A 25028-nucleotide genomic window follows, 5' to 3' on the forward strand; every position below is an offset into this window, starting at 1 on the left:
TCTTTGACCGATTTCCGGCCATCTTGGAAGCGTTTCATCCACTGATAAACGACAACCTTACTTAAACAGTCATCACTAAAAGACAGCTCTTGACATTTCGATGATTTCTGTTCCTCTTTTACCATTTTTCACACAAAACGTGATGCAAACACGTTGTTCTTCTTTCTGTTCATTTTATTACGACAAAGGCAAGAGATTACGACAGGGCAACACGGGCATAAGGTCTGGAGAAGTGGCTTGTTCGTGGGGTAGATCACTATGTGTACTTTGTACACATCTCAGTGAAGCTCACTCGTTCAAGGGAATGTTTTAACATTGTAAGTTAACATCTCAAGGTTTTCATCAGAGTAGATGTTTTGTCTTTACGTTTTTTTGCTATTTGTATGTTTAACTTAGGTACACTTTTTGTTGAACTATGAGTTTTTATATGTTTACTTTTGTCTTCGCGATAGTTGCTATACTATTTCCCTTGAAGATAAAAGTCAATCATTCGTTTTGTGTAGATTTTACCAAGATGCAAAAAATCCCAAAGCGATAGTAAGCCATTGTAATTTTTTTGTTTTCAAAGCCAATAAAAAAACACAAACTTTCTAACAGGTCACAGAGTTTATGTCATTCGTAAAGTATCCAAAATACGCTGTTGTTACTTGTTCTTGACAAAAAAACAACAAAAAACAACTTTAGCATTGTCAATAGATGGCGCTAAGCTAGATTTATCATTCCGGACGATTGTTCAACGCAAAGTTACACAAGAGCTAACTAACTTATCTGTGCTTTGTCAACCGTGTGGAATCGAACCCTGAATATTAGCACTGTAAGTCATTAAACATATTGTTGACCCTATCGCGATAAAGTAGAAAGTTATTTTTACTTTATTCAAATTTTAGAAAACACCAATCAGATGTTTAAATTACTTTATTTTCGAATCTAATTACTTTACTTTCTTGTGTATAAGATATTCATAAATCAGTTGTGGCTATTGTTAGCAAGTATTATAAATGTATTAATGGCGGTATGCATACTTACGAAGTGTTTAGTATTTTGTTAAAACTTGGCTGATTTTTTTTATCTCCCCAGTACACTATTCGCTTGATTGTAATGATTAAATGTAAGGTTAAAGACACTAAAAATCAAAACGAGTTTATTAGGGATAGCTTTACAGTGACATTTACAGTTTTTTATTGGGTCTAAAGATGTTTTCAATGAAAAGAATAATAATCTGTGCAATCTTGTGTGATGATCTAGTAAAAATAAAATTATAATTTTGGATATCGTGTTTCTAAATGTTGAAAAATAGTTTAAAAGCTGTATGAATGTATAAATGAGATTCATAAACCAATATTCTACAAGTATTGCCACGATTGACTTTAGGTTATATCTTATGTAATTAAAGTAATTATGCTGGGCCTGGCATGGCCAGGTGGTTAGGACACTCGACTCGTAGTCTGGGGGATCGTGAGTTTGAAATCCTGTCATACCAAACATGCTTAACATTTCAGCCTGCGGTCGTTATAATGTTACGATCAATCCTACTATTCGTTTGGTAAGAAGTAGCCCAAAAGTTGGCTGTGGGTGGTGAATGGCCTTCCATCTAGTCTTACACTGCTAAATTAGCTAGCGTTCGTGTAGACTTGCGCGAAATCCAAAACAAACAAACAACTAATCATGCTTTTGTAATACTGGGTCTTCAAAGCTGCAATTAATACACAAGTAGTGTGTTCCTATTTACAATTTTACTGTGTTAGAAAAAAACTACTAAATAAATTGGGTTTTCCCTGATTATTTAAAGTAATAATCTGAACAAAAAAACAATATTTTGTATACATTTTTTTTTTTCAATTTCGGAAAATTTAATGAGTGGTTGACGTGTATACGCATCCACTTGTATCTAATCGCCTCGGGAATGTATATTTTTTTATTAATCGAAAGAAATTTTAACGAAGCTTTGCTCAACTTGAGAAAAAATATACTCATTGACATAAATATGGCTAAGGAGAGAATTTTATTTTTTTTACTAATTTATTGCTCTACAAGGGTGAAGGCATTGCTGAAACAACTAATAATTTTGTGTGATCCCTCAGTGGGTCAGCAACAAGTTTGCTGTTTTAGAACACTAAAATCCAAAGTTCGATTTACTTCGGTGGACAGAATATAGATTGTGCATTGTACAGCTTAACGCTCAAAAACAACTACAACAGTAACTCTTTGTACGTCATTAGTAAACCACATACTTTTATTTAATAACCCGAAGATAATTTGACGAAATGGAAGTAGCAACACAAACAGTGGAAACATGATAGATATACTGAGAGTGAAAGTAGCTAATGTTTTCCTTCATGACACGAAGTATGTTCAGAATTACTGATGAGGGGTGGAGCTCCCCTGGGCTTGTATAGCTCAGTGACAATGATGAATCTAATTATAGACTGGGTTTCATGCCTATTTTTAGTATCAAGTACTGGTGAACAATTAAAAGTTAGTAGTGCCAATGCTACATGTTCTTCGAATATAGAAAAATAACTGTGGTAAGTAAAAAAACAAGTACGCAAAGAACAGGTAGCCCATTGGGTATCTTTGTGCATAACTTCAAACAAACTTTATCCAGGGTTAATGATTATGTGTGCAATTACCCCAGATCGTATAACTCAGTGACAAGGGGTATATCGAATGAAAGAATGGACTTTATATAATTTGTTTTGTTGTTTCTTTTTTCAAGTCAAACACAAACAAAAAGTCTCTTATTCTACCCACCAGATGTATCGAAACCCGGTTTTTAGCGTTATAAATCTGCAGACATACCACTGTGCTAGTGGGGAGCACTTCATATAACAAGACGTAACACTGAGAAATATTCCAGATAATTGTTGAAGAATATTATTTCTGCAAGACCTTCCAGTTGAAACCATGACGTAATTATTAAGAAACAGTATATGGCCAGCCAGCTATCTGTTTAGACAAAACTCTCAATGACAATGAATTCATAGCCACGGCCACTACTGTTGACAATGAAGTACCAAAAGCCATAATCATAATCAAACCGATTAGTCTTTAGTGAAAATGCCAGTTTGTAGATACTACGAAAACGAATTTTTTTTTGCAGGTAATATTTTTCAAATATATTTACGTTGTATTGTTTCAGCAGTTTCAATTCATCACATAAAACAGCTTTATCTTTCAGGTGTTTATTAGAATTAATTGACAATAATTAGTTTAAAAACCTAGACTCTGATTATTTATTAATATTTCTTTAAAATGTTTCAATAAAAACAGGAATGTGCAGATTATACCCAGTTGCACACCCTCAGGGTCCACTTAGTATCGCTGCAAAATTTTAGGTTTCTGGGTGCATTCCTCTTGGAGCTATGACGACCATGCACACAAACGTACAGATCCACAAACGCGCTTTTTTATTATTATAGATCCTGAACGTGTTCTTGCATGGCAGCATCTTATGATGATATGCTTTTCGAAAATACTGCTAATGATATTAATCAATAAAGTTATTGTTTCTAAATTTCTTATTCAATTATGCATGAAAAGTTTTATCTGCATTCTCTGAGATAAGCCAAATTCAAGCCCAATACTTTAAAGTCACTGGAAGATCTTCCGTTTCAACTGTTGGATAAAATCTACAAATCCTTTTATATGAGCATTAAAAGAACTTTACTATCTTGTTCATATAAAAATCGGGAAGACTATTAATGTCACGTTGTTCAGCACCGTTGAGAAAACTTTCATGTAAGAATCGCGAAATCCTTTATCTTCTGATTTGTGTCAATAGTAATGGAAGTTTTTCTTACATATATCCCCTGCTGGTACAACGGTAAGTCTTCGGATTTACAACGATAAAATCACGGGCTCGGTTCCTCTCGTTAAGGCGTGCGCTTCGTAATCTGAGGGTCGCGGGTTCGCGCCCGAGTCGCGCCAAACATGCTCGCCCTCCCAGCCGTGGGGGCGTTATAATGTGACGGTCAATCCCACTATTCGTTGGTAAAAGAGTAGCCTAAGAGTTGGCGGTGGGTGGTGATGACTAGCTGCCTTTCCTCTAGTCTTACACTGCTAAACTAGGGACGGCTAACACAGATAGCCCTCGAGTAGCTTTGTGCGAATTTCCAAAAAAAAAAAAAAAAACTCTCGGTGGATTTAATAGATAGCTCGATGTGGCTTTGCTATAAGAAAAATATAAACTTATATATATATCAACTCGTCATTACAAGAACTTTAATCTTATGACCTATACAAACATAAATAGAATTTTCCATCTTGTTTGTATAAACAATGGTAAGGCCTTAAATCTTTGAGATTATCGTTTTTGATAATTTAGCAATGAAAGCCTAGAAGGAAGGCAGCTAGTCATCGTCAACCCTTGGGCTGCTCTTTTATCAACGAATAACAGGATTATTCCCACAGCTGAATGAGCGGGCACGTTTGGTGGGACAGAGATTCGAACCCGCAGATTTGCGAGTCGAGTACCCTAACTACCTGGTCATGTTAGGTCTTTTGGATTATTTCAATGCATGACCTAATCTATTTCAAAGTTTACAGATCCACGTATCTTGATTTATCTAACAATAAGCTTTGTATATTTTCTATTGTACCCGAAATATAGCTTTGCGTTTACTGAAAATTATACCATAAGCAAAATCTCCAGTTCGATTTTATTTACGTAATTCTTGTGTATTTTGTCTTACGCCATCCAGTCTTTCTATGTAATGTCACCGTAGACAAGTTTTAACTGGTTTTCATTTGCATCGAACATTGAATGTTTTGGATCACATCCTCAGCAGAATATTATTCAGGTTTGTATGAAACATTGTTTGAAATTTATATATGTTGGGTATGTCATCGCCAACATAAGTTTAGTTAATTTTTTATTACATAATCCCCATTTTTTAAATCACATTCCAATCCTTGATTGTGTCATACATATATAACTATCAATATAACTTTTATATTATTCCCTGTATATAAATTTCTATTTTCTGGATGCTATTAATAATATTTTAGTTTTGTTTTTGTTAACACCCATTGTAAAACCACTCTGCCTCCGTTGGAAAAATCACATAAAATCCAGATGTGTTTTTCATTACAATTTTACAGCAGCTTTTAGTTTACACCACAAGCTAAACATTTTGTGTGATGACACCATCTACAAAATATTTTTTTTTAAATTGAGGCCAATACATTTTATTGCAGAAAGATTGGGTCGAAAACCTAATAAGAAGAAAAAGGTCAAAGGGCAGAGTAATAAGAGAAATGTGATATTTACAATAACATGTTAAAAGTATTACTTACCAGTTGATAACAGACCTGTTCTTGCTTTACGTTGCATAACGCCTCCTGTTGACGAGAATTACATTACGGCTTTCTGAAATGACTTACACGATTTCCAAGAGCAAAAATTAGGCAAATTCTGACGGTTGGAAAATGTAATACCGCTAAGAAATTTAGTTGACAACCTGTGTTTGGATAGGTGGTTAGTGCGCTCGACTCGTGATGTGAGGGCCATGGGTTCGAATCCCGTCACGCCAAATATCCTTATTCTTTCAGCCGTAGGGGTATTATATGTAATGGTTAGTCCCACTATTCGTTGGTGAAGTAGTAATCAAAGAGTTGGTGGTGAGTGGTAATGACTAGCTGCCTTCCCTCCAGTCTTACCCTCCCTTATTAGGGACGGCTAGCGCAGATAATCCTCATCTAATTTTTTCTGAAATTCAACACAAACAAACAAGACAGCTTGTGTCACTCAACAAACAAACGATTATTTAACAGGAAATGTGTTATTGTCTCTTACTTAATATTTAAAAAAAATCTTTAAACATTATGAAAAAACGTCAAATATTTTATATTGCTTAGCTTCCTAAATAATTACAATACACGAATTCAAAATTCGTATGGCGTGTTGTTTAAATATGTGTAAAATACGTTTGCGTGTAAATTCATGCTAACGTGCATAATTTCTGCATGGTAAATTTGTTGCGCATAATGTTTAATAAAAAAAAATGCATGTGCAGCTGATTTATCAATTCTTCAGTTTTCATAATTTTAATATTGGGTGTGCCCCCCGCTAGTACAGCGGTATGTTTCCGGATTTACAACGCTAAAATCAGTGGTTCGATTCCTCTCGGTGGGCTCAGCAGATTGCCTCATGTGGCTTTGCTTTAAGAAAACACACAAACTTTAATACTGTGTAAAATAACGCCATCTTTTTAATCCACTGTTGATAAATAAAGTATGGGAAACAAATTCTGCTGCCCTTTTCCTTGAAATACTGACATGTAAATTCTGAGAACGTGCTGTGACGTTAAAATGTTGAAAAAAGGTCGTATTTCATTGATGGTCTGAAGATAGAGATCCTTGGAAAACAGAGAAAAGAATGAGCAAGAGTGTTTGGTTTTTTTGGAACACAAGAAATCTGTTTCGCTTCATAGCGTGTCGTTTGTTTAATGAACCAGACTGAGACTTGTGATAACATCTTATGAAGACCTTTACTCACACCATTCATTTACCATCCAAGTGGTACTTGTAGCAGTTTGTGAATTCATATATTCATGCACACGCACTAATTTGATATCAAAATACTTACGTTCGTAGTGCATACAACGTGGTAACTTTCCCGAATAGAAAGCACCCAGCTGAAGGTTCTGGGAATTACATCCATTCTATACCAACATATAAAACAAACATATTTTACAAGAAGATTTGAAAAACTTTAGAAACTAGATACCAGAATTGTGTTCGAACTAGCCTTTTGAGGTACTTCCGTAAATAACTCCAGAAATTAACGCACATAAAAAGTAATATTTAATATGGAAAACGAAACGACGGATAGATATTATTTCTATAACTACTATTTTAGCATTTTAAAAGTAGGAAGTAGGTATATTTGGTTTATTAATGTCAACCCATTTATACATACACACACACTCGCTTTAAATGTGAAAAGTGTAAGCGTGACATAATTTAACACAATTCTATAATTTTTTAAAAAGATGTGTGTTTTTTCTTATAGCAAAGCCGCATCGGGATATCCGCTGAGTTCACCCAGGGAATCGAACACCCTGATTCTAGCGCTGTAATCCCGTAGACTTATCGCTGTACCAGCGGGGTACTTTTTAAAAGATTGTCCAGGAATTATTAATAAAACTACAATTTTCTCACTGAATTTTCAGTCTCACAGAAAATCTTTATAAAGCAATTGATTTAAATCTGGTGAAAACCAGTTAAAGGAAAACTAATTAATTAGGCCCGGCATGGCCAGGTAGGTTAAGGCGTTCGACTCGTAATCTGAGGATTGCGGATTCGAATCCGCGTCGCACCAAAGCTGCTCGTACTTTCAGCCATGTGGGCGTTATAATGTTACGGTCAATCCCACTATTCGTTGGTAAAAGAGTAGCTCAAGAGTTGGCGGTGGGTGATGATGACTACCTGCCTTCCCTCTAGTCTTACACTGCTAAATTAGGGACGGCTAACGCAGATAGCTCTCGAGTAGCATTGCACGAAATTCACAAAACAAACAAACAAACCAATTAATTACATCATTTTCGAGTAATTATAACGGTTTTAACTATCACAACATAACCTTAACATTTCAGGTAATGTGATATGAAGAAAATGAAAATCGTAAAACTTTCTTATCTTGGAAAATGAATTCGTCTTTATTAAAATTCATTCGACGATATTTTCAAAATTTCAATACAAGCTTCCTGCATTTGATAGATTTTCTACGAGTAGAGAGTGCACAAAATCTTGCTCTAGACGGTCACTCATGGCCAAGAGTACCAGGGGTGTATCTGTATCTGTATGTGGTCAACTCACCAGAATAGTCTGTAATTATTTTTTTTAGAGTGCTTCACGTGTTGGACATAAGTAGAAATGAAGTTGCTGGAAGTTGCATTCCTTTTTGAATAATGAGATTGGTTTGATGATGTGGCATTCTTAAAATTTTTGAAAACTATTGAAATTAAATATAGTTTTAAGTTTGTTTGTTTGTTTTTTGAATTCCGCGCAAAGCTACACGAAGGCTATCTGCGCTAGCCGTCCCTAATTTAGCAGTGTAAGACTAGAGGGAAGGCAACTAGTCATCACCACCCACCGCCAACTCTTGGGCTACTCTTTTACCAATAAATATTGAGATTGACCGTCACATTATAACGCCCCCATGGCTGAAAGGGTGAGCATGTTCGGTGTAACGGGGATTCAAACCCGCGACCCTCAGATTACGAGTCGAATGCCTTAACCTACCTGGCTCACATGGGGAGTATATTTCTTCCATATTGAAGAAAGTATTACACAATGAAAATGATTCGAATTATCTGCGAGTCGAGTGCCTTATCCACCAGTTCATGACGGACCATTTTAAAACAAAAGAAAAGATGACGTTTTACCTTTTAATATAATCTGTAAAATATTCCTTTTAATATTTATTTTGTAAAACTGTTGTTCGATCGCACATTTTGTGTGTATTATATTACCAGAGCTTTGAAATTATAGGTATGGTATTTAATTTATATTTAACTAGTAACAGAGGCAAGTTGATGATGGAACAATATCTCTATAGAACATGGCCTTCCAGGTCAGTAGTAGCGTCCAACGACTGTACATTTACTTCCAAGGTTCCGATTACCGAGATTGAGATTTTGTATCAGCAGTTTTACATGTTCAATTTCCAGTTGAATCTGAAGATGTGTCTTGACAATCAGACAATGTTGAAACTTTTCATATAAATGTTATATTGTGGGATTTTTCAATGCCAGGCAACATCCTAGCAGTGAACTTGGTATTTAAAAAGATGCTACTCTCTGAGATGGCTGCCTCGAACTAGTGTATGCGCAAGTACTAGTAAGACATGCTGGGTAAAAAGACATCTCTTTGTTTTGCATTCTGTACAGAATTTTTCTAAGAAAGATTCATCTGTGATTAATCAGGACACCTTGACCACATGTTACTGACTGAATTTCTTAGGTTGGCTTGTTATATTATTGATAGGCTACCTTTTCCATTTTTATCCTGATTAGCCACCTGGATAGAGAGATCCATTGACGCTATAATTGAGGACGGTTTTCTTGTTAATTTTGCCATCCCACCTGCAATTCTAAGTGCTTCATTGAAACCTATAACCATAGCTGAGCCCGTGCTTCTGGGTGAGGATATTGTCAGAGTAAAGTCGCTACTTAAACTACTAAAACGTAAGAATTACCGCCATTATAGCTGCCATCAACGCATAAGACCTTCATAGTTAAGGGAAAGAGGGTTCTACGCTTTGTTTAGCGACACGAAGGAGATGTCTTTATCGAACCGTAATGGGATAATAACATTCCTATTACAGAAAGATATTCGGTTCTTCAAGGCTGTCTTTGCACATAAGTTAAGGAATCTTAACGTATCCTTTTAAGATAGCCCTTCTATTCCAGAATTATCTTAGTGGAAATCATATGAACTTTTTCTAATAAGTCAATGTCGTTTCTGTTCTGAATCTGGTAGTTAGGGCGCAATCTTCAAGTCGTGAAATCTGAGACTGTTGCCAAACACGCTTGACCTTTTAGCTGTAAGTGCACTATAATGTGACGATCAATCACACTTTCCGTTGGTTAATAATAGTCCAAGAGTTGGCGGTGGGTGGTATTGACTAGCTATCTTTCCTCTAGTTTATCACTTCAAAGTTAGGGACGGTTAGCGCTTTGAGCGAAACTTACAAAGCACATAAGCATATATTTTCTTGGATGAGGAGACTAAAACAGTACCAGCCAACACTATTGCTGATGGCAATAACCCCGTTAAGAAAATAAAACTTCTTTAGCTCGAATCTAGCCTATCTTTTTTAAATCTTAAACTTTGTTTCCTTCGAGTTTTCAAACCATCTTACCGCTATGCAAATTTAGCTTAAACTATCTTCTTACTGCTATGCAAGTTTAGCTTAAACTATCTTCTTACTGCTATGCAAGTTTAGCTTAAACTATCTTCTTACTGCTATGCAAGTTTAGCTTATACTATCTTTAAGCTTTTACAAATATCATACTGCCTAGCCTTCTTAAGTCGAGCCCATCTTTAGTATAAAACTGACCCTTACCCTTAAAACTATCCTTCGGGCCTAACAAGCCTATTTCCTTTAAGCCTTAAATTTTACTAAGTAATTCTTTCCGTTATCTAGCCAGAAGAAGTGCTCCACGAAGTTCTGCACGAGTTCTTTATATTGAATTATATTTTTCAGCATCGTTCACTCCTACATGCATTACGAAAATAGAAAGATTCCTGGTACCAACATCTAAATTGTTAACACACTATAAATAATGTCTTTTATTTAGCACCTGGTAAGCAAGTTCAAGTTCTTGTAGCCTAACACGTTATTTCTCTCTCTTTTCCTTCTAAGAGCTTTTATTTTGTGCTTTTACAAATTTATGTTAAAGGACTTTTTAAAATTGTGATTGTTTTTTAAATTCAGGAGAGTGACGCTCACTTTCTTTTTTCTTTTTGCTTTAATTTCCAGCAAAACTACACGATATACGAGGACTATCTGCGCTAGCCGTCCATAATTTAGTAGTGTAAAACTAGAAGAAAGGCAGCTAGCTACTCACCACCACCCACCATCAACTCTTAGGCTACTCTTTTAATAACGTATAGTGGGATCTACCGAAACATTATAATGCCCTCACGGTTGAAAGAGCAAGCATGTTTAGTGGAAGGCGGATTAGAGCTCGCCACCTTCAAATTTTGAGTTGTATTCTCTAATTACTTAGAGCAGGAATATTCTGTTAAAATGTATTTTATAACGTCACTGGCTGTGTCACTGATTTGGACAAATGCATGCCTGTTGTTTAAATGGCTTTTATTCAGGACTGCTATTGGCAATTAGCAAAGATAATTTATTAAGTTACTTTATATATGATTCAGCTGTGGGAGATGTATTTTATTGTATAAGGCACCAAAATTAAAGTTATTAATAGAGAAAGTTAAGGATTAAAAGTAAAGCTAAGCAGAGTAGAAGTTTCGATTATGGGCTTGTATTTTGTACATACTTTGCACTCACGCTCATTGAAAGACATGCGCAAACGCGTATATATATATATATGGATATTAGCAAAGTAGAATTCATAGATTTGATTATATATAATAAATTGACCACGAAGACAAACTGATCATAACCCTTTGGAGTAGGTTATTTTCCGTAAGTCATCATGTTGTAATATTCTTTAGTAATGTTAAGCGAGAAGTATTTCATAGTGTTTAATATATGAAATATGTAGTGAGAGGTAAACAAAATACATTTGGAAAACTTATTTTACTGTATTAACATAAAGACCAGCAGTTTGTGATTAAGGTTTGCGACTTTGTCATTTGTTTTGAATATTTTAATCTTGTAAAATTGAATTGAATAGTAAACTCATTTAAGCATTTACCAGTAGTGAAACTGGATTGAACTGAAAGTCAGTATAGCCATTTACTAGTAATGAAACCAGATTAAACTGTAAGTTAGTATAGCCTTTAACTAGTAATGAAACAAGATTAAACTGTAAGTCAGTAGAGCCATTAACTAGTGGTGAAACAAGATTAAACTGTAAATCAGTATACCCATTTACTAGTGGTGAAACAAGATTAAACTGTAAGTCAGTATAGCCATTAACTAGTGGTGAAACCAGATTAAACTGTAAATCAGTATAGCCATTTACTAGTGGTGAAACAAGATTAAACTGTAAATCAGTATAGCCATTTACTAGTGGTGAAACAAGATCAAACTGTAAGTTAGTATAGCCATTAACTAGTGGTGAAACAAGATTAAACTGTAAATCAGTATACCCATTTACTAGTGGTGAAACAAGATTAAACTGTAAGTCAGTATAGCCATTAACTAGTGGTGAAACCAGATTAAACTGTAAATCAGTATAGCCATTTACTAGTGGTGAAACAAGATTAAACTGTAAATCAGTATAGCCATTTACTAGTAATTAAACCAGATTAAACTGTAAGTCAGTAGAGCCATTAAATAGTGGTGAAACAAGATTAAACTGTAAATCAGTATACCCATTTACTAGTGGTGAAACAAGATTAAACTGTAAGTCAGTATAGCCATTTACTAGTAATTAAACCAGATTAAACTGTAAGTCAGTAGAGCCATTAACTAGTGGTGAAACAAGATTAAACTGTAAATCAGTATACCCATTTACTAGTGGTGAAACAAGATTAAACTGTAAGTCAGTATAGCCATTAACTAGTGGTGAAACCAGATTAAACTGTAAATCAGTATAGCCATTTACTAGTGGTGAAACAAGATTAAACTGTAAATCAGTATAGCCATTTACTAGTGGTGAAACAAGATCAAACTGTAAGTTAGTATAGCCATTAACTAGTGGTGAAACAAGATTAAACTGTAAATCAGTATACCCATTTACTAGTGGTGAAACAAGATTAAACTGTAAGTCAGTATAGCCATTAACTAGTGGTGAAACCAGATTAAACTGTAAATCAGTATAGCCATTTACTAGTGGTGAAACAAGATTAAACTGTAAATCAGTATAGCCATTTACTAGTGGTGAAACAAGATTAAACTGTAAGTTAGTATAGCCATTTACTAGTGGTGAAACTAGATTAAACTGTAAGTCAGTATAGCCATTTACTAGTAATGAAACCAGATTAAACTGTAAGTCAGTAGAGCCATTAACTAGTGGTGAAACAAGATTAAACTGTAAATCAGTATACCCATTTACTAGTGGTGAAACAAGATTAAACTGTAAGTCAGTATAGCCATTAACTAGTGGTGAAACCAGATTAAACTGTAAATCAGTATAGCCATTTACTAGTGGTGAAACAAGATTAAACTGTAAGTTAGTATAGCCATTAACTAGTGATGAAACCAGATTAAACTGTAAGTCGATATAGCCATTTACTAGTGGTGAAATTAGATTAAACTGTAAGTCAGTATAGCCATTTACTAGTGGTGAAACAAGATTAAACTGTAAGTCAGTATAGCCATTAACTAGTGGTGAAACAAGATTAAACCGTAAGCCAGTATAGCCATTTACTAGTGGTAAAACAAGATTAAAGTGTAAGTAAGTATAGCCATTTGCTAGTGGTGAAACAAGATTAAACTGTAAGTCAGTATAGCCATTTACTAGTGGTGAAACAAGATTAAACTGTAAGTCAGTATAGCAATTTACTAGTGGTGAAATTAGTTAAACTGTAAGTCAGTATAGCCATTTACTAGTAGCGAAACCAGATTAAACTGTAAGTCAGTATAGCCATTTACTAGTGGTGAAACAAGATTAAACCGTAAGCCAGTATAGCCATTAACTAGTGGTGAAACCAGATTAAACTGTAAGTCAGTATAGCAATTTACTAGTGGTGAAATTAGTTAAACTGTAAGTCAGTATAGCCATTAACTAGTGATGAAACCAGATTAAACTGTAAGTCAGTATAGCCATTTACTAGTGGTGAAACAAGATTAAACCGTAAGCCAATATAGCCATTAACTAGTGGTGAAACCAGATTAAACTGTAAATCAGTATAGCCTTTAACTAGTGATGAAACCAGATTAAACTGTAAATCAGTATAGCCATTTACTAGTGGTGAAAACAGATTAAACTGTAAATCAGTATAGCCATTTACTAGTGGTGAAACAAGATTAAACTGTAAGTTAGCATAGCCATTTACTAGTGGTGAAACAAGATTAAACTGTAAGTTAGTATAGCAATTTACTAGTGGTGAAATTAGATTAAACTGTAAATCAGTATAGTCATTTACTAGTGGTGAAACAAGATTAAATTGTAAGTTAGTATAGCAATTTACTAGGGGTGAAATTAGATTAAACTGTAAGTTAGTTTAGCCATTTACTAGTGATGAAACCAGATTAAACTGTAAGTTAGCATAGCCATTAACTAGTGATGAAACCAGATTAAACTGTAAATTAGTATCGCAATTTACTAGTGGTGAAATTAGATTAAACTGTAAGTTAGTTTAGCCACTTACTCGTGATAAAACCAGATTAAACTGTAAATCAGTATAGCCATTTACTAGTGGTGAAACAAGATAAAACTGCAAGTCAGTATAGCCTTTAACTAGTGATGAAACCAGATTAAACTGTAAATCAGTATAGCCATTTACTAGTGGTGAAACAAGATTAAACTGTAAATTAGTATAGCCATTAACTAGTGGTGAAACCAGATTAAACTGTAAATCAGTATAGCCATTTACTAGTGGTGAAACAAGATTAAACTGTAAATTAGTATAGCCATTAACTAGTGGTGAAATCAGATTAAACTGTAAGTTAGTATAGCCATTAACTAGTGGTGAAATTAGATTAAACTGTAAGTTAGTTTAGCCACTTACTCGTGATAAAACCAGATTAAACTGTAAATCAGTATAGCCATTTACTAGTGATTGAACAAGATTAAACTGTAAGTCAGTATAGCCATTTACTATGGTGAAACAAGATAAAACTGTAAGTCAGTATAGCCTTTAACTAGTGATGAAACCAGATTAAACTGTAAATCAGTATTGCCATTAACTAGTGGTGAAATCAGATTAAACTATAATCAGTATAGCCATTTACTAATGGTGAAACAAGATTAAACTGTAAGTTAGTATAGCCATTAACTAGTGATGAAACCAAATTAAACTGTATAAGTTAGTATAGCCATTAACTAGTGATGAAACCAGATTAAACTGTAAGTTAGTATAGCAATTTACTAGTGGTGAAATTAGATTAAACTGTAAGTTAGTTTAGCCACTTACTCGTGATAAAACCAGATTAAACTGTAAATCAGTATACCCATTTACTAGTGGTGAAACAAGATTAAACTGTAAATCAGTATAGCGATTTACTAGTGGTGAAACAAGATAAAACTGTAAATTAGTATAGCCATTAACTAGTGGTGAAATCAGATTAAACTGTAAATCAGTATAGCCATTTACTAGTGGTGAAACAAGATTAAACTGTAAATTAGTATAGCCATTAACTAGTGATGAAACCAGATTAAACTGTAAGTTAGTATAGCAATTTACTAGTGGTGAAACAAGATAAAACTGTAAGTCAGTATAGCCTTTAACTAGTGATGAAACCAGATTAAACTGTAAATCAGTATACCCATTTACTTGTGGTGAAACAAGATTAAACTGTAAATCAGTATAGCCATTTACTGGTGGTGAAACAAGATTAAACTGTAAATTAGTATAGCCATTAACTAGTGGTGAAATCAGATTAAACTGTAAATGAGTATAGCCATTTACTAGTGGTGAAACAAGATTAAACTGTAAATTAGTATCGCCATTAACTAGTGGTGAAACAAGATTAAACTGTAAGTTAGTATTGCCATTTACTAGTGGTGAAACAAGATTAAACTGTAAATTAGTATAGCAATTTACTAGTGGTGAAATTAGATTAAACAGTAAATCAGTATAGCCATTTACTAGTAATGAAACCAGATTAAACTGTAAGTTAGCATAGCCATTAACTAGTGATGAAACCAGATTAAACTGTAAATTAGTATAGCAATTTACTAGTGGTGAAATTAGATTAAACTGTAAGTTAGTTTAGCCACTTACTCGTGATAAAACCAGATTAAACTGTAAATCAGTATAGCCATTTACTAGTGGTGAAATTAGATAAAACTGTAAGTCAGTATAGCCTTTAACTAGTGATGAAACCAGATTAAACTGTAAATCAGTATAGCCATTTACTAGTGGTGAAACAAGATTAAACTGTAAATCAGTATAGCCATTAACTCGTGGTGAAACCAGATTAAACTGTAAATCAGTATAGCCATTTACTAGTGGTGAAACAAGATTAAACTGTAAATTAGTATAGCCATTTACTAGTGATTGAACAAGATTAAACTGTAAGTCAGTATAGCCATTTACTAGTGGTGAAACAAGATAAAACTATAATCAGTATAGCAATTTACTAGTGGTGAAACAAGATTAAACTGTAAGTTAGTATAGCCATTAACAAGTGATAAAACCAGATTAAACTGTAAATCAGTATAGCCATTTACTAGTGGTGAAACAAGATTAAACTGTAAATCAGTATAGCCATTTACTAGTGGTGAAACAAGATCAAACTGTAAGTTAGTATAGCCATTAACTAGTGGTGAAACAAGATTAAACTGTAAATCAGTATACCCATTTACTAGTGGTGAAACAAGATTAAACTGTAAGTCAGTATAGCCATTAACTAGTGGTGAAACCAGATTAAACTGTAAATCAGTATAGCCATTTACTAGTGGTGAAACAAGATTAAACTGTAAATCAGTATAGCCATTTACTAGTGGTGAAACAAGATTAAACTGTAAGTTAGTATAGCCATTTACTAGTGGTGAAACTAGATTAAACTGTAAGTCAGTATAGCCATTTACTAGTAATGAAACCAGATTAAACTGTAAGTCAGTAGAGCCATTAACTAGTGGTGAAACAAGATTAAACTGTAAATCAGTATACCCATTTACTAGTGGTGAAACAAGATTAAACTGTAAGTCAGTATAGCCATTAACTAGTGGTGAAACCAGATTAAACTGTAAATCAGTATAGCCATTTACTAGTGGTGAAACAAGATTAAACTGTAAGTTAGTATAGCAATTTACTAGTGGTGAAATTAGATTAAACTGTAAGTTAGTTTAGCCACTTACTCGTGATAAAACCAGATTAAACTGTAAATCAGTATAGCCATTTACTAGTGGTGAAATTAGATAAAACTGTAAGTCAGTATAGCCTTTAACTAGTGATGAAACCAGATTAAACTGTAAATCAGTATAGCCATTTACTAGTGGTGAAACAAGATTAAACTGTAAATCAGTATAGCCATTTACTAGTGGTGAAACAAGATTAAACTGTAAATTAGTATAGCCATTAACTCGTGGTGAAACGAGATTAAACTGTAAATCAGTATAGCCATTTACTAGTGGTGAAACAAGATTAAACTGTAAATTAGTATAGCCATTTACTAGTGATTGAACAAGATTAAACTGTAAGTCAGTATAGCCATTTACTAGTGGTGAAACAAGATAAAACTATAATCAGTATAGCAATTTACTAGTGGTGAAACAAGATTAAACTGTAAGTTAGTATAGCCATTAACTAGTGATAAAACCAGATTAAACTGTAAGTTAGTATAGCCATTAACTAGTGATGAAACCAGATTAAACCGTAAGCCAGTATAGCCATTAACTAGTGGTGAAACCAGATTAAACTGTAAATCAGTATAGCCTTTAACTAGTGATGAAACCAGATTAAACTGTAAATCAGTATAGCCATTTACTAGTGGTGAAACCAGATTAAACTGTAAATCAGTATAGCCATTTACTAGTGGTGAAACAAGATTAAACTGTAAGTTAGCATAGCCATTTACTAGTGGTGAAACAAGATTAAACTGTAAGTTAGTATAACAATTTACTAGTGGTGAAATTAGATTAAACTGTAAATCAGTATAGTCATTTACTAGTGGTGAAACAAGATTAAATTGTAAGTTAGTATAGCAATTTACTAGGGGTGAAATTAGATTAAACTGTAAGTTAGTTTAGCCATTTACTAGTGATGAAACCAGATTAAACTGTAAGTTAGCATAGCCATTAACTAGTGATGAAACCAGATTAAACTGTAAATTAGTATAGCAATTTACTAGTGGTGAAATTAGATTAAACTGTAAGTTAGTTTAGCCACTTACTCGTGATAAAACCAGATTAAACTGTAAATCAGTATAGCCATTTACTAGTGGTGAAACAAGATAAAACTGCAAGTCAGTATAGCCTTTAACTAGTGATGAAACCAGATTAAACTGTAAATCAGTATAGCCATTTACTAGTGGTGAAACAAGATTAAACTGTAAATTAGTATAGCCATTAACTAGTGGTGAAACCAGATTAAACTGTAAATCAGTATAGCCATTTACTAGTGGTGAAACAAGATTAAACTGTAAATTAGTATAGCCATTAACTAGTGGTGAAATCAGATTAAACTGTAAGTTAGTATAGCCATTAACTAGTGGTGAAATTAGATTAAACTGTAAGTTAGTTTAGCCACTTACTCGTGATAAAACCAGATTAAACTGTAAATCAGTATAGCCATTTACTAGTGATTGAACAAGATTAAACTGTAAGTCAGTATAGCCATTTACTATGGTGAAACAAGATAAAACTGTAAGTCAGTATAGCCTTTAACTAGTGATGAAACCAGATTAAACTGTAAATCAGTATTGCCATTAACTAGTGGTGAAATCAGATTAAACTATAATCAGTATAGCCATTTACTAATGGTGAAACAAGATTAAACTGTAAGTTAGTATAGCCATTAACTAGTGATGAAACCAAATTAAACTGTAAGTTAGTATAGCCATTAACTAGTGATGAAACCAGATTAAACTGTAAGTTAGTATAGCAATTTACTAGTGGTGAAATTAGATTAAACTGTAAGTTAGTTTAGCCACTTACTCGTGATAAAACCAGATTAAACTGTAAATCAGTATACCCATTTACTAGTGGTGAAACAAGATTAAACTGTAAATCAGTATAGCGATTTACTAGTGGTGAAACAAGATAAAACTGTAAATTAGTATAGCCATTAACTAGTGGTGAAATCAGATTAAACTGTAAATCAGTATAGCCATTTACTAGTGGTGAAACAAGATTAAACTGTAAATCAGTATAGCCATTAACTAGTGATGAAACCAGATTAAACTGTAAGTTAGTATAGCAATTTACTAGTGGTGAAACAAGATAAAACTGTAAGTCAGTATAGCCTTTAACTAGTGATGAAACCAGATTAAACTGTAAATGAGTATACCCATTTACTTGTGGTGAAACAAGATTAAACTGTAAATCAGTATAGCCATTTACTGGTGGTGAAACAAGATTAAACTGTAAATTAGTATAGCCATTAACTAGTGGTGAAATCAGATTAAACTGTAAATGAGTATAGCCATTTACTAGTGGTGAAACAAGATTAAACTGTAAATTAGTATCGCCATTAACTAGTGGTGAAACAAGATTAAACTGTAAGTTAGTATTGCCATTTACTAGTGGTGAAACAAGATTAAACTGTAAATTAGTATAGCAATTTACTAGTGGTGAAATTAGATTAAACAGTAAATCAGTATAGCCATTTACTAGTAATGAAACCAGATTAAACTGTAAGTTAGCATAGCCATTAACTAGTGATGAAACCAGATTAAACTGTAAATTAGTATAGCAATTTACTAGTGGTGAAATTAGATTAAACTGTAAGTTAGTTTAGCCACTTACTCGTGATAAAACCAGATTAAACTGTAAATCAGTATAGCCATTTACTAGTGGTGAAATTAGATAAAACTGTAAGTCAGTATAGCCTTTAACTAGTGATGAAACCAGATTAAACTGTAAATCAGTATAGCCATTTACTAGTGGTGAAACAAGATTAAACTGTAAATCAGTATAGCCATTTACTAGTGGTGAAACAAGATTAAACTGTAAATTAGTATAGCCATTAACTCGTGGTGAAACCAGATTAAACTGTAAATCAGTATAGCCATTTACTAGTGGTGAAACAAGATTAAACTGTAAATTAGTATAGCCATTTACTAGTGATTGAACAAGATTAAACTGTAAGTCAGTATAGCCATTTACTAGTGGTGAAACAAGATAAAACTATAATCAGTATAGCAATTTACTAGTGGTGAAACAAGATTAAACTGTAAGTTAGTATAGCCATTAACTAGTGATAAAACCAGATTAAACTGTAAGTTAGTATAGCCATTAACTAGTGATGAAACCAGATTAAACTGTAAGTTAGTATAGCAATTTACTAGTGGTGAAATTAGATTAAACTGTAAGTTAGTTTAGCCACTTACTCGTGATAAAACCAGATTAAACTGTAAATCAGTATAGCCATTTACTAGTGGTGAAACCAGATTAAACTGTAAATCAGTATAGCCATTTACTAGTGGTGAAACAAGATTAAACTGTAAGTCAGTATAGCCATTAACTAGTGGTGAAACCAGATTAAACTGTAAGTCAGTATAGCCATTTACTAGTGGTGAAACCAGATTAAACTGTAAATCAGTATAGCCATTTGTTAGTGGTGAAACAAGATTAAACTGTAAGTCAGTATAGCCATTAACTAGTGATGAAACCAGATTAAACTGTAAGTTAGTATAGCCATTAACTAGTGATGAAACCAGATTAAACTGTAAGTTAGTATAGCAATTTACTAGTGGTGAAATTAGATTAAACTGTAAGTTAGTTTAGCCACTTACCTGTGATAAAACCAGATTAAACTGTAAATCAGTATAGCCATTTACTAGTGGTGAAACAAGATTAAACTGTAAGTCAGTATAACCATTAACTAGTGGTGAAACCAGATTAAACTGTAAGTCAGAATAGCCATTAACTAGTGGTGAAACCAGATTAAACTGTAAGTCAATATAGCCATTTACTAGTTGTGAAACAAGATTAAACTGTAAGTCAGTATAGCCATTTACTAGTGGTGAAACAAGATTAAACTGTAAGTCAGTATAGCCATTTACTAGTGGTGAAACAAGATTAAACTGTAAATCAGTATAGCCATTAACTAGTGGTGAAAAAGATTAAACTGTAAGTCAGTATAGCCATTAACTAGTGGTGAAACAAGATTAAACCGTAAGCCAGTATAGCCATTTACTAGTGGTAAAACAAGATTAAAGTGTAAGTAAGTATAGCCATTTACTAGTGGTGAAACAAGATTAAACTGTAAGTCAGTATAGCCATTTACTAGTGGTGAAACCAGATTAAACTGTAAGTCAGTATAGCTATTTACTAGTGGTGAAACAAGATTAAACTGTAAGTTAGTATAGCCATTTACTAGTGATCAAACCAGATTAAACTGTAAGTTAGTATAGCCATTAACTAGTGGTGAAATTAGATTAAACTGTAAGTCAGTGTAGCCATTTACTAGTGGTGAAACAAGATTAAACTGTAAGTTAGTATAGCCATTTACTAGTGATCAAACCAGATTAAACTGTAAGTCAATATAGCCATTTACTAATGGTGAAATTAGATTAAACTGTAAGTCAGTATAGCCATTTACAAGTGGTGAAACCAGATTAAACTGTAAGTCAGTATAACCATTTACAAGTGGTGAAATTAGATTAAACTGTAAGTTAGTTTAGCCATTTACTAGTGATGAAACCAGATTAAACTGTAAGTTAGCATAGCCATTAACTAGTGATGAAACCAGATTAAACTGTAAGTTAGCATAGCCATTAACTAGTGATGAAACCAGATTAAACTGTAAATTAGTATAGCAATTTACTAGTGGTGAAATTAGATTAAACTGTAAGTTAGTTTAGCCACTTACTCGTGATAAAACCAGATTAAACTGTAAATCAGTATAGCCATTTACTAGTGGTGAAACCAGATTAAACTGTAAATCAGTATAGCCATTTACTAGTGGTGAAACAAGATTAAACTGTAAGTCAGTATAGCCATTAACTAGTGGTGAAACCAGATTAAACTGTAAGTCAGTATAGCCATTTACTAGTGGTGAAACCAGATTAAACTGTAAATCAGTATAGCCATTTGTTAGTGGTGAAACAAGATTAAACTGTAAGTCAGTATAGCCATTAACTAGTGATGAAACCAGATTAAACTGTAAGTTAGTATAGCCATTAACTAGTGATGAAACCAGATTAAACTGTAAGTTAGTATAGCAATTTACTAGTGGTGAAATTAGATTAAACTGTAAGTTAGTTTAGCCACTTACCTGTGATAAAACCAGATTAAACTGTAAATCAGTATAGCCATTTACTAGTGGTGAAACAAGATTAAACTGTAAGTCAGTATAACCATTAACTAGTGGTGAAACCAGATTAAACTGTAAGTCAGAATAGCCATTAACTAGTGGTGAAACCAGATTAAACTGTAAGTCAATATAGCCATTTACTAGTTGTGAAACAAGATTAAACTGTAAGTCAGTATAGCCATTTACTAGTGGTGAAACAAGATTAAACTGTAAGTCAGTATAGCCATTTACTAGTGGTGAAACAAGATTAAACTGTAAATCAGTATAGCCATTAACTAGTGGTGAAAAAGATTAAACTGTAAGTCAGTATAGCCATTAACTAGTGGTGAAACAAGATTAAACCGTAAGCCAGTATAGCCATTTACTAGTGGTAAAACAAGATTAAAGTGTAAGTAAGTATAGCCATTTACTAGTGGTGAAACAAGATTAAACTGTAAGTTAGTATAGCCATTAACTAGTGATGAAACCAGATTAAACCGTAAGCCAGTATAGCCATTAACTAGTGGTGAAACCAGATTAAACTGTAAATCAGTATAGCCTTTAACTAGTGATGAAACCAGATTAAACTGTAAATCAGTATAGCCATTTACTAGTGGTGAAACCAGATTAAACTGTAAATCAGTATAGCCATTTACTAGTGGTGAAACAAGATTAAACTGTAAGTTAGCATAGCCATTTACTAGTGGTGAAACAAGATTAAACTGTAAGTTAGTATAACAATTTACTAGTGGTGAAATTAGATTAAACTGTAAATCAGTATAGTCATTTACTAGTGGTGAAACAAGATTAAATTGTAAGTTAGTATAGCAATTTACTAGGGGTGAAATTAGATTAAACTGTAAGTTAGTTTAGCCATTTACTAGTGATGAAACCAGATTAAACTGTAAGTTAGCATAGCCATTAACTAGTGATGAAACCAGATTAAACTGTAAATTAGTATAGCAATTTACTAGTGGTGAAATTAGATTAAACTGTAAGTTAGTTTAGCCACTTACTCGTGATAAAACCAGATTAAACTGTAAATCAGTATAGCCATTTACTAGTGGTGAAACAAGATAAAACTGCAAGTCAGTATAGCCTTTAACTAGTGATGAAACCAGATTAAACTGTAAATCAGTATAGCCATTTACTAGTGGTGAAACAAGATTAAACTGTAAATTAGTATAGCCATTAACTAGTGGTGAAACCAGATTAAACTGTAAATCAGTATAGCCATTTACTAGTGGTGAAACAAGATTAAACTGTAAATTAGTATAGCCATTAACTAGTGGTGAAATCAGATTAAACTGTAAGTTAGTATAGCCATTAACTAGTGGTGAAATTAGATTAAACTGTAAGTTAGTTTAGCCACTTACTCGTGATAAAACCAGATTAAACTGTAAATCAGTATAGCCATTTACTAGTGATTGAACAAGATTAAACTGTAAGTCAGTATAGCCATTTACTATGGTGAAACAAGATAAAACTGTAAGTCAGTATAGCCTTTAACTAGTGATGAAACCAGATTAAACTGTAAATCAGTATTGCCATTAACTAGTGGTGAAATCAGATTAAACTATAATCAGTATAGCCATTTACTAATGGTGAAACAAGATTAAACTGTAAGTTAGTATAGCCATTAACTAGTGATGAAACCAAATTAAACTGTAAGTTAGTATAGCCATTAACTAGTGATGAAACCAGATTAAACTGTAAGTTAGTATAGCAATTTACTAGTGGTGAAATTAGATTAAACTGTAAGTTAGTTTAGCCACTTACTCGTGATAAAACCAGATTAAACTGTAAATCAGTATACCCATTTACTAGTGGTGAAACAAGATTAAACTGTAAATCAGTATAGCGATTTACTAGTGGTGAAACAAGATAAAACTGTAAATTAGTATAGCCATTAACTAGTGGTGAAATCAGATTAAACTGTAAATCAGTATAGCCATTTACTAGTGGTGAAACAAGATTAAACTGTAAATCAGTATAGCCATTAACTAGTGATGAAACCAGATTAAACTGTAAGTTAGTATAGCAATTTACTAGTGGTGAAACAAGATAAAACTGTAAGTCAGTATAGCCTTTAACTAGTGATGAAACCAGATTAAACTGTAAATGAGTATACCCATTTACTTGTGGTGAAACAAGATTAAACTGTAAATCAGTATAGCCATTTACTGGTGGTGAAACAAGATTAAACTGTAAATTAGTATAGCCATTAACTAGTGGTGAAATCAGATTAAACTGTAAATGAGTATAGCCATTTACTAGTGGTGAAACAAGATTAAACTGTAAATTAGTATCGCCATTAACTAGTGGTGAAACAAGATTAAACTGTAAGTTAGTATTGCCATTTACTAGTGGTGAAACAAGATTAAACTGTAAATTAGTATAGCAATTTACTAGTGGTGAAATTAGATTAAACAGTAAATCAGTATAGCCATTTACTAGTAATGAAACCAGATTAAACTGTAAGTTAGCATAGCCATTAACTAGTGATGAAACCAGATTAAACTGTAAATTAGTATAGCAATTTACTAGTGGTGAAATTAGATTAAACTGTAAGTTAGTTTAGCCACTTACTCGTGATAAAACCAGATTAAACTGTAAATCAGTATAGCCATTTACTAGTGGTGAAATTAGATAAAACTGTAAGTCAGTATAGCCTTTAACTAGTGATGAAACCAGATTAAACTGTAAATCAGTATAGCCATTTACTAGTGGTGAAACAAGATTAAACTGTAAATCAGTATAGCCATTTACTAGTGGTGAAACAAGATTAAACTGTAAATTAGTATAGCCATTAACTCGTGGTGAAACCAGATTAAACTGTAAATCAGTATAGCCATTTACTAGTGGTGAAACAAGATTAAACTGTAAATTAGTATAGCCATTTACTAGTGATTGAACAAGATTAAACTGTAAGTCAGTATAGCCATTTACTAGTGGTGAAACAAGATAAAACTATAATCAGTATAGCAATTTACTAGTGGTGAAACAAGATTAAACTGTAAGTTAGTATAGCCATTAACTAGTGATAAAACCAGATTAAACTGTAAGTTAGTATAGCCATTAACTAGTGATGAAACCAGATTAAACTGTAAGTTAGTATAGCAATTTACTAGTGGTGAAATTAGATTAAACTGTAAGTTAGTTTAGCCACTTACTCGTGATAAAACCAGATTAAACTGTAAATCAGTATAGCCATTTACTAGTGGTGAAACCAGATTAAACTGTAAATCAGTATAGCCATTTACTAGTGGTGAAACAAGATTAAACTGTAAGTCAGTATAGCCATTAACTAGTGGTGA

At 33.1% G+C, this 25028-nt stretch overlaps 1 long non-coding RNA gene across 2 annotated transcripts in view; it reads left to right on the forward strand.

The window, feature by feature from the left end:
- The first annotated feature begins 731 nt into the window (after positions 1 to 731).
- LOC143254537 (uncharacterized) overlaps positions 732 to 25028 on the forward strand; it is a 66468-nt gene continuing 42171 nt past the window's right edge. For both annotated transcript variants that reach the window (XR_013030242.1, XR_013030241.1), the window contains exon 1: positions 732 to 814. This is a non-coding gene — a long non-coding RNA (uncharacterized LOC143254537). The remainder of the gene's footprint in view (positions 815 to 25028) is intronic.

The sequence above is a fragment of the Tachypleus tridentatus genome, chromosome 6 (genome assembly GCF_004210375.1).
Source record: "Tachypleus tridentatus isolate NWPU-2018 chromosome 6, ASM421037v1, whole genome shotgun sequence".
NCBI lineage: Eukaryota > Metazoa > Arthropoda > Merostomata > Xiphosura > Limulidae > Tachypleus > Tachypleus tridentatus.